The sequence below is a fragment of the Diceros bicornis genome, chromosome 30 (assembly GCF_020826845.1).
Source record: "Diceros bicornis minor isolate mBicDic1 chromosome 30, mDicBic1.mat.cur, whole genome shotgun sequence".
Lineage (NCBI taxonomy): Eukaryota > Metazoa > Chordata > Mammalia > Perissodactyla > Rhinocerotidae > Diceros > Diceros bicornis.
In genome coordinates this window covers 7,639,770-7,649,163 of record NC_080769.1, presented here as the reverse complement: position 1 = coordinate 7,649,163, position 9,394 = coordinate 7,639,770, and the positions used below count along the sequence as shown (strand labels likewise).

General features: G+C 38.1%; 1 pseudogene; it reads right to left on the bottom strand.

Moving 5' to 3' along the window:
• Nucleotides 1-2,092: 2,092 nt before the first annotated feature.
• Nucleotides 2,093-3,216, bottom strand: LOC131394183 (zinc finger protein 564-like; annotated as a pseudogene).
• Between the last annotated feature and the right edge of the window lie 6,178 nt (nucleotides 3,217-9,394).

Sequence of the window (9,394 nt, the reverse complement as noted above, 5' to 3'; positions counted from 1 at the left end):
ATCAGTGGAAAATACACCTGTAAGAAAATGGAAATAAAACAGTTGTTGGTGGTTTTCAAGATACTTTAGATTAGAAGGGCAAAGAATCCAGAAAATGGGATCAAAGATGGGTTCTTCAAAGCTCCTAGGTAACTGTCTGTCCTTGTATGGTGGTTCCAAAATCTGCCTAATAACTTGTTTCTGCCTTCCAAATCTCATGCAAGTGAGGCTATTTGTGAATTTCAACATGAAACCATAAACTGGATGGATTCTTAAAGATCTAGTTCTACACAGTACCCTCATGACATAACACAATACAGGGTGATATGTCCAGCTCTAGATTTTGTTCCTCTATCAGAGATTTCTACTTAATTCAAAGTCTGTTCTCCAAATACCAGTCAGAAGGAAGGACAGGGGCCGGCCCGGTAGTGTAGTAGTTAAGCTTGTGTGCTCTGCTTTGGCACCCCAGGGTTCTTGGGATCAGATCCTGGGTGCAGAACTACACACCATTCATCAGGTCATGCTGTAGTAGCATCCCACATACAAAACAGGAATATTGGCACAGATGTTAGCTCAGGGCCAATCTTCCTCAAGCAAAAAGAGGAGTATTGGCAACAGATGTTAGCTCAGGGCCACTCCTCAACAAAAAAATTAAAAAATAAAATGAAAAAAAGGAAAGACAAAGAGAAAAGGCACAAATATGAAAATAGTAATTTATAGGAAAGTATACTCTGATAAACTTGCCCTACATAAAAATTTATTCCAACTGTTTAATACTATAGAAAACAGAAATAGGCTCCTATACCCATCACCCCATAAAAGGAGCTTTCTCAAAGAAAGGAACAATATATGCCATGGATTAGGCATATCCAGGAATGGCAATACAAGGCCAATAAGAAAATCCCAACAGGGGCCGGCCTAGTGGCACAAGTGGTTCAGTGCGCGCACTCCACTACAGCAGCCCGGAGTTCACCGGTTCAGATCCCAGGGTGCGCACCAACGCACTGCTTTTCAGGCCATGCTGTGGCGGCGTCCAATATAAAGTGGAGGAAGATGGGCATGGATGTTAGCTCAGGGCTGATCTTCCTCACACACACAAAAAAAGAAAATCCCAACAAATACAAACTTTCATTTTTCAATGGCCCCTTAACACAGAACAATTAAAATATTATAAGAAAATTGAGAAAACATTATTAACTGATTCAAGGAAAAAGCACTACCTATTAATCTTTATGTACAACTGATGAAGGACGACTTGCAGAATTATCTCACCTCAATATTCATTTCTGAAAGTAATGAAAAGAAATCCACAATCAAGTGTTGCCCTTTAAGAAAGAGGCTTGGCTCTATGGAAAACAGTATGGAGATTCCTCAAAAAATTAAAAATAGAAATACCCTATGATCCAGCTATTCCACTACTGGGAATCTAGCCAATAAACCTGAAATCAACAATCCAAAGAGGCTTATGCACCCCTATGTTCATCGCAGCATTATTCACTATAGCCAAGAAGTGGAAGCAACCCAAGTGTCCCTCGACTGATGACTGGATAAAGAAGATGTGGTATATATATACCATGGAATACTACTCAGCCATAAAAAAAGACAAAGTCGTCCCATTTGCAACAACATGCATGGACCTGGAGGGTATTATGTTAAGTGACACAAGCCAGAAAGAGAAAGACAAACACCATATGATCTCACTCATATGTGGAATATAAACCAACACACGGACAGAGAGAACTGTATTGTGGTTACCAGGGGCAATGGGGGTGGCAGTGAGCACAAGGGGAGTAGGGAGACATGTATACGGTGACTGACAAACAAAAATGTACAACCAAAATTTCACAATGTTATAAACTATTAAGACATCAATAAAAAATAAGAAAAAAAAAAAAGAGAGCCTCGGTAAACACAATATATTTACAACTTTTATAACACCTCTTTCATGTTCAAAGTTTTCTAGAACATTATACACAGATTAATTTCCATCAAGCTTGCTCATATTACTTACATTTATATTTTTTTGGAGAGACCTTCACATACAATGACCCAGGCCAATTGAAGTTTTTCTCATGCTCTTTACATTTAAGAGGTTTTTATCAAGTGAGTCCTTTCATACGCTCAGAAAGAACTCAGATGACAAAGGCTTTCCCACATCATCTACATTTACATGTAGGTTTGTTTTTCCTCTAGTGTGCATTCTCACATGCCTTTGAAACTTTTCATGAGAAATAAATGCTTTCTCATTTTCCTCACATTCATACGCTTTCTCTCCAGTGTGACTTCTTTCATGTCTTTGAAGTGATTTGAGAGAAGTGAATGCTTTCTCACATTCTTTACATTCATAAGGTTTCTCTCCAGTATGATATCTTTCATTTTTTCGAAGAGAGCTGGAAGAAGTGAAGGCTTTACCACATTGTTTATATTCATAGGGTTTCTCTCCAGTATGAATTCTTTCATGGTCTCGAAGAGAACTGGAAAAAGTGAATGTATTAATACATTTTTTACATTCGCAGGGTTTGTCTCCAGCGTGAGTTCTTTCATGTATCGAAGTAAACTGGGAAAAATGAAGGCTTTCTCATATTCCTTACATTTATAAGGTCCGTCTTCAGTATAAAAGATCATGTGTGATTGAAGGCTTGAAGAGTAATTAAAGGCTTTCCTACATTCGTTACATTCACAGGGTTTCTCCCCAGTGTGACTCCTTTCATATATTTGAAATGCACTGGGAGAAATGAATACTTTCTCACATTCCTTACACTTATAAGGTCCATCTTCAGTGTGAAAGATCATGTGTGATTGAAGGCTTGAGGGATTTATAAAGGCTTTCCCACATTCTTTACATTCATAGGGTTTCTCTCCAGTATGAATTCTTTCATATATTAGAAGATAACCTGAAGAAGTGAATGCTTTACTGCATTTTTTACATTCATAAAGTTTATCTCCAGTATGACTTCTTTTATGAATTTGAAAAGACCTGTGAAAAGGGAAGTCTTTTCCACATTCCTTACATTTATAAGGCTTCTCTCCATATTTTTGATAGTCACACGCTTTGTGTTCAGTGTGACATCTAACATGCCTACTAAGGGATGAATGATGCTTGAAGACTTTCCCACATGCACTGCATTCACATGGTTTAGCTCCTGTAGTTTTCTTTTTCCAAGTGAGGTTTGCAACAAGGCTGAAATTTTCTCCACATTGACTACCTTCTTCACTTTCACAGAGTGTCCGTACCATATGACTTGTGTAAAAAATGAGAAGCACATTATTAATTATTGCTTTATTAATGATTATATATTTCTTATATATAAGTTACAGGAAAAGTTTAGGTTTTCTGCCTTATCTGAATTCTCTGAAATTGAATATACTGAATGCTGTGCAAGAAGTCTTTACACTGGCTATTGTCAAAACCGTGATATTCATATATAGGGTTTATTAATACTATTTCCAAGTGAACTATTTTGCAAAAACTGCACCCCTATATCACACTTCAGAAAGTATATTTAGTGAAAATTTTCTAAGAATAGCTAAATTTCAAATGAGGTTTGTTTTGTTTACATCTTTAAAAATTTCATAACATACCAGGATTCTCATGTGAGACACTGCTTTCCATTGTGACTGAGACTCACCTTAGTTTTCTCCCTTGGTTTTTGTACTGATCTTCGATATCATGATCTTCCCATGCTTTTCCTGAAATGCAGACCCAGAAAGGTGATTACAAAGTATTAGAAATTAGAGAAAAGTTTTTAGATTCTAACTCCATGATGAGCTATGACCATTTCTAGTTTATTTAGCAACACCCCCCACACACACCCATTTCCACATTCTACCATCTTGGAACCATGTTGATGGGCAAGAAACAATTGTTGTCTGATGAAGTGAAGAAATGTTCTTATTCTTACCTACTGAGTCCAGGATCCTTAAGGTTTCCCACATCACATCTCTGTAGAGTTTCTTCTGTGAAGGATCCAGTAAAGCCCACTCTTCTGGGGTGAAGTTCACAGCCACATCCTCAATGGCCACTGAGTCCTAAAACATCACAGTATGTGTACAGTAGGATGTATAAGACTGACAACACTGGGTATCCACATTCCATTTGTAGGAAGGTTACATGTGACTCTGTCATCTCCAAACATTTATTCTATGACATCATCATTAAAAACTGTTTTTCTGTACACACTTCCTCATCAGTTTAAGAGTATTATGAATGCATGAAAATTATTTACACATTTTTACGTGACCACATTAAATCATATTTCTAATAACAGGGTCCAGAGCATGTTGGGAAATGGCAGAAATGCTATACATATGAAACAAATATTTATCACTTAAAGACCAATGATTCCTTGTGAGAAAAATTCTTTCATCTTCTTGTTTATTACCCACCAGTTACAGAACTCCATGAGGCAGAGGGTTAAGTCTACATGAGGTCTCAATGGATAAAAACATAGTGAAGAACTGGAAGCTTTTATGTCTAGTCCCATCACCAAACAGGGAGTCCAGGAGGGCTGCAGAAATGAAACTTTTTAACGATGTCCAGCTGGCCACGTTGTCCTACAGTACTCCAGGCAATCACTACAAGTAATCAGATGCAGCTGGGTGAATGTAAATATTCTTGTGGGGAAGCACTGCTTTCAATTTCTATAATATTTATCACAGACCCGGTTCTTCCTTTCTCTCTGTATGATTTAATGGGGATAGAAAGTTATTCAGAACTTAGAGCCCAGATACAAGGAAGAAGGCATGACAACTTAGACCATAAAATACCAATACTCATGCCTCAAGGCTACTTCCCACCAATTTTAAGAACACAGTGAGGGGCCGCCCGGTGGCGCAAGCGGTTAAGTGCACGCGCTCCGCTCCGGCAGCCCGGGGTTCGCTGGTTCGGATCCCGGGCACGCACCGATGCACCGCTTGGCAAGCCGTGCTGTGGCAGCGTCCCATATAAAGTGGAGGAAGATGGGCACGGATGTTAGCCCAGGGCCAGTCTTCCTCAGCAAAAAAAGAGGAGGATTGGCAGATGTTAGCACAGGGTTGATCTTCCTCACAAAAAAAAAAAAAGAAAAAAGAACACATAGTGAGATAATAATATACCATAAGCACTCGTTCTGATCAAACACTAACAGTGTACCCTGAGCCTTGGTTGCTTTGAAGGGCAGGTTAAGAGCTGCATTTTAATTTTTTTTCTATTTTTTTTTTTTTGTGAGGAAGATCAGCCCTGACCTAACATCCATGCTAATCCTCCTCTTTTTGCTGATGAAGACCAGCTCTGAGCTAACATCTATTGCCAATCCTCCTCCTTTTTTTTTCCCCCAAAACCTCAGTAGACAGTAGTATGTCATAGTTGCACATCCTTCTAGTTGCTGTATGTGGGACGCGGCCTCAGCACGGCAGGAGAAGCAGTGCATCGGTGCGCGCCCGGGATCCGAACTTGGGCCGCCAGCAGCGGAGCGCGCGCACTTAACTGTTAAGCCACAGGTCCAGCCCAAGAGCTGCATTTTACGATGGAGTTCCTTGAAGTCCACAATGGTTTGATGGTAAATTTGCCCATGATTATAACATATGTGAAGGATTTAACAGGGGTTTCCTCCAAAAGAACGTAAAATCTCCATTATCCAACTTCAAGAGGAATGTTTCCTGACCAGACAGTCTAGATGATGCCCTGCCAACTTCTGATGCCATGCTTAAGGAACTTAGAAGCTGTCACTCTTGACTCACAAGAAGAAAATGAACAACTCATCTTAAATCCATGAGTGCCTTGAGGTCACAAGGCAAACTACTGTCTTCAAAATTGGGAAAGAGGAAGAAAACAATGGGATTTTTAAATAAGCCACAGATACTCTGTTCTTAACAAGGCCTGTACTAAACAAAAAATCTACTTCACCAGAGTCTAATGCAAAGACAAAAATAACAAAAAAAACAGGATACAATATTCATGAAGCCTAGGACAACCCAGAAGTGCCTTAACAGAAGGTTTAAAATACGCACAATGGGGATACTTGAAGGAAAAGAAAGAAAGAAACAGAAGAAACAAGTGAAGTAATTATCACCAAAATATCCTAAAATTAATAATAGGCAGCACATTGTACATCCAGGAAGCTCAGAGAACACAAAACATGATAAACTACAAAAGTGCACACCCAAGGATATCATATTCAAACTAGAGAAAAATCAAAGACACAGAATATATTGAGAAATGCCAGAGAAGAAACACACCTTTGGTTTAAAGAAACAAAGATTTGAAATAAATTGTACTTCTTTTCAAACACCATGCAAGCAAGAATAGAGTAGAGTGAAATACTTAAAGTTTTGAAAATAAAAGAACACTCTCCTAGAATTCTGTTAAGCAAAATTGTCCTTCAAAAATAAAGGAAAAATAAGGACTTTCTCTGACAAAAGCTGAGGAAATTTGTCATGAGTACACCTACTTTGAATGAAATGTTCAAAAATGAATCAAAAAGAATTCAAAAGATAAATGCAGAGGATTAAAAAAAGAAAAAATGAAGGTAAAATAACTTTTATATTTCTTATAATTAATATAACAGATGACATTTTGTTTAAAATAATACTAGCAACAATGTATCTGGAAATGAGAAGCTTATGTAGAAGTGAAATAAATGACAGCAATCTGACAAGGGACAGGGAGGGAGAAATTGAGAACAGTTGTTAAGAGGTACTTGCACAACATGAAGTGGTATAGTGTTATTTGGCAGAGGAGGTGAGTTAGTTATAAATATATTCTGAAAACTCAAGGACAACCAATAAAAAATGTTTTTTAAAAATTGTGTAACTGGGCCGGCCCCGTGGCTTAGCGGTTAAGTGCGTGCGCTCCGATGCAGGCGGCCCGGGTTCGGATCCCGGGCGCACACAGACGCACTGCTTCTCCGGCCATGCTGAGGCCGCGTCCCACATACAGCAACTAGAAGAATGTGCAACTATGACATACAACTATCGCCTGGGGCTTTAGGGGAAAAATAAATAAATAAAAAATTAAAAAAAAAATTGTGTAACTGATATGCTAGGAGAGGAGATAAAAAAGAATCAGAAAAAATGCTCAATTTCAGCCAGAGAAGATGGAAAAAAGTTAGAAGGCAAAAAGAAACAAAGAACAAGGGCAAAATAGAAAACAGGAAGAGATTTAGTTAATATTAATCCAGCTGTATCAGTAACCACTTTACTCATCAATGGTCTCAAAACAATTGAAAGATACTGTAATATCAGATTTCAAAAAACACAATTATATGTTGTCTACAAGAAACCTACTTTCAAAATAAAGACAAAGATACATGAAGGGTGAAGGGATGGAGAAAAATAGACCATCCCAACAGTAATCAAAAGAAAGTTGCCATAGGTATGTGAATTATAGGCAATGCAGATTCCAAACCAAAAAAGATTCAGAGAAATAGAGGAGCATTAAATACTGATAAAGGGATCTATTCTCCCAGAAGGCACAGCAATCTTTCATGTGTAACTGCAGAACAACAGAGGGGCAAAATACATGAGTCAAGAACTGATAGAATGCAAGGAGAAATAGATGAATCCAGTCCTATAAGCATATACTTCAACATACCCTTATCAGGAATTATAAATTCCAGTAGGCAGGAAATGAGGAAGGACAGAGGTGAACTGAACAGCACTTTGAAACAACTGGATTTCATTGTAATCTATGGAATACTTCATACAACAGCAGAAACATTCTTCTCAAGGTCACATGGAACATTCACCAAGACAAACCACATTCTAGGACATAAAGCACACCTTAAAAATTTGAAAGAAGAGAAATCAAATAAAATATGCTCTCACACCACACAGGCATTCATGTAGAAGTCAGTAACAGCAAGATAGCTGGAAAAACCCAAATACGTGGAGATTCAACAACATACTTCTAAATAATACATAGGATAAATGAAGAAGTCTCAAAAGAAATAAAAATTATTTTGAACTTAAATGAAAACACAACATACCAAAGGTTCTTGGATGCAGCAAAAGCAGTGCCTAGAGGTAAATTTATGCCATGGAACAAATACACTGGAAACACCAAAGATCTCTAATCAATAACGTAAGCATCAGGCTGGCCCCGTGGCTTGGCGGTTAAGTGTGCACGCTCTGCTGCTGGCGGCCTGGGTTCGGATCCCGGGCGCGCACCAAGGAACCGCTTCTCTGGCCATGCTGAGGCCACGTCCCACATGCAGCGGCTGGAAGGATGTGCAGCTGTGACATACAACTGTCTACTGGGGCTTTGAGGGAAAAATAAATAAATAAAATTATTAAAAATAGGGGCCGGCCCCGTGGCTTAATGGTTAAGTGCGTATGCTCCGCTGCTGGCGGCCCCGGGGTTCGGATCCCGGGCGTGCACCGACGCACCGCTTCTCTGGCCATGCTGAGGCCGCGTCCCACATACAGCAACTAGAAGGATGTGCAGCTATGACATACAACTATCTACTGGGGCTTTGGGGGAAAAAATAAATAAATAAAATTATAAAAATAATAATAATGTAAGCGTCTACCTTAGGAAACAATAAAAAGAAGAGCAAATGAAACCCAAATTAAGCACAATACAAGATATTATACAAATCAGAAAAGAAATCAATGTCATTGTGGGAAATCAATGGAGAAGAAACAAAAACAGCTGGTTCTTTCACAAGTCTAATAAAATTGCTTAACATCTAGTCAAGATAAAAAAAAAGATGGAAGACAGAAATTACTAATATGAGAAGGGAAAGGAGAGAGAAATGAAAATAAAAAAGGATTTGATAAAATCCAACTTCCATTTATGATAACAAACTAGTAATAGAGGGGAACTTTCACTTCTTAAGAAAGAACATCTTTATGAAATCTTTATGAATCACATTTGTTCCATATGGCATGACTGTCTCTGTGAAACCTCTGAAAGAATTTACAACAGAAATAACTCCTGGAATTAATAAGAGAGTATAGCAAGGTTGAAGAATACGTGAGTCTATTGCTTTTCCTATCGACCCACACAATATATAGTCAAGTGATCTTTGACAAAGAAGGAAGGCAATTCAAATGAAAAACAAAGTCTTTTAAACAAACATTGGTGGAAATAATAGATATCCACAAGGGAACACACACAGAAAAATTAAGTCAAAACACGTCACAGATCAAAATCTAAAATGCAACACAAGTAAACTCCTAGAAGATAACACAGGAGAATATCTAAAGGACCTGGGATTTGGAGATGAATTTTTAGATACAGAACCAAAAAGCAAGGTCCACAAAAGAAAAACAAATAAAATTTTACTTCATTAAAATGAAAACCTCCTGCTCTGGGAAAGACAGTGTCAAGAGAATAACAACACAATTCACAGAGTAAGAGAAAACGTTTGTAAAATGCTTATCAGATAAATGACTTGTATCTGAAATATCCAAAGAATTCTTGAAACTCTACAGC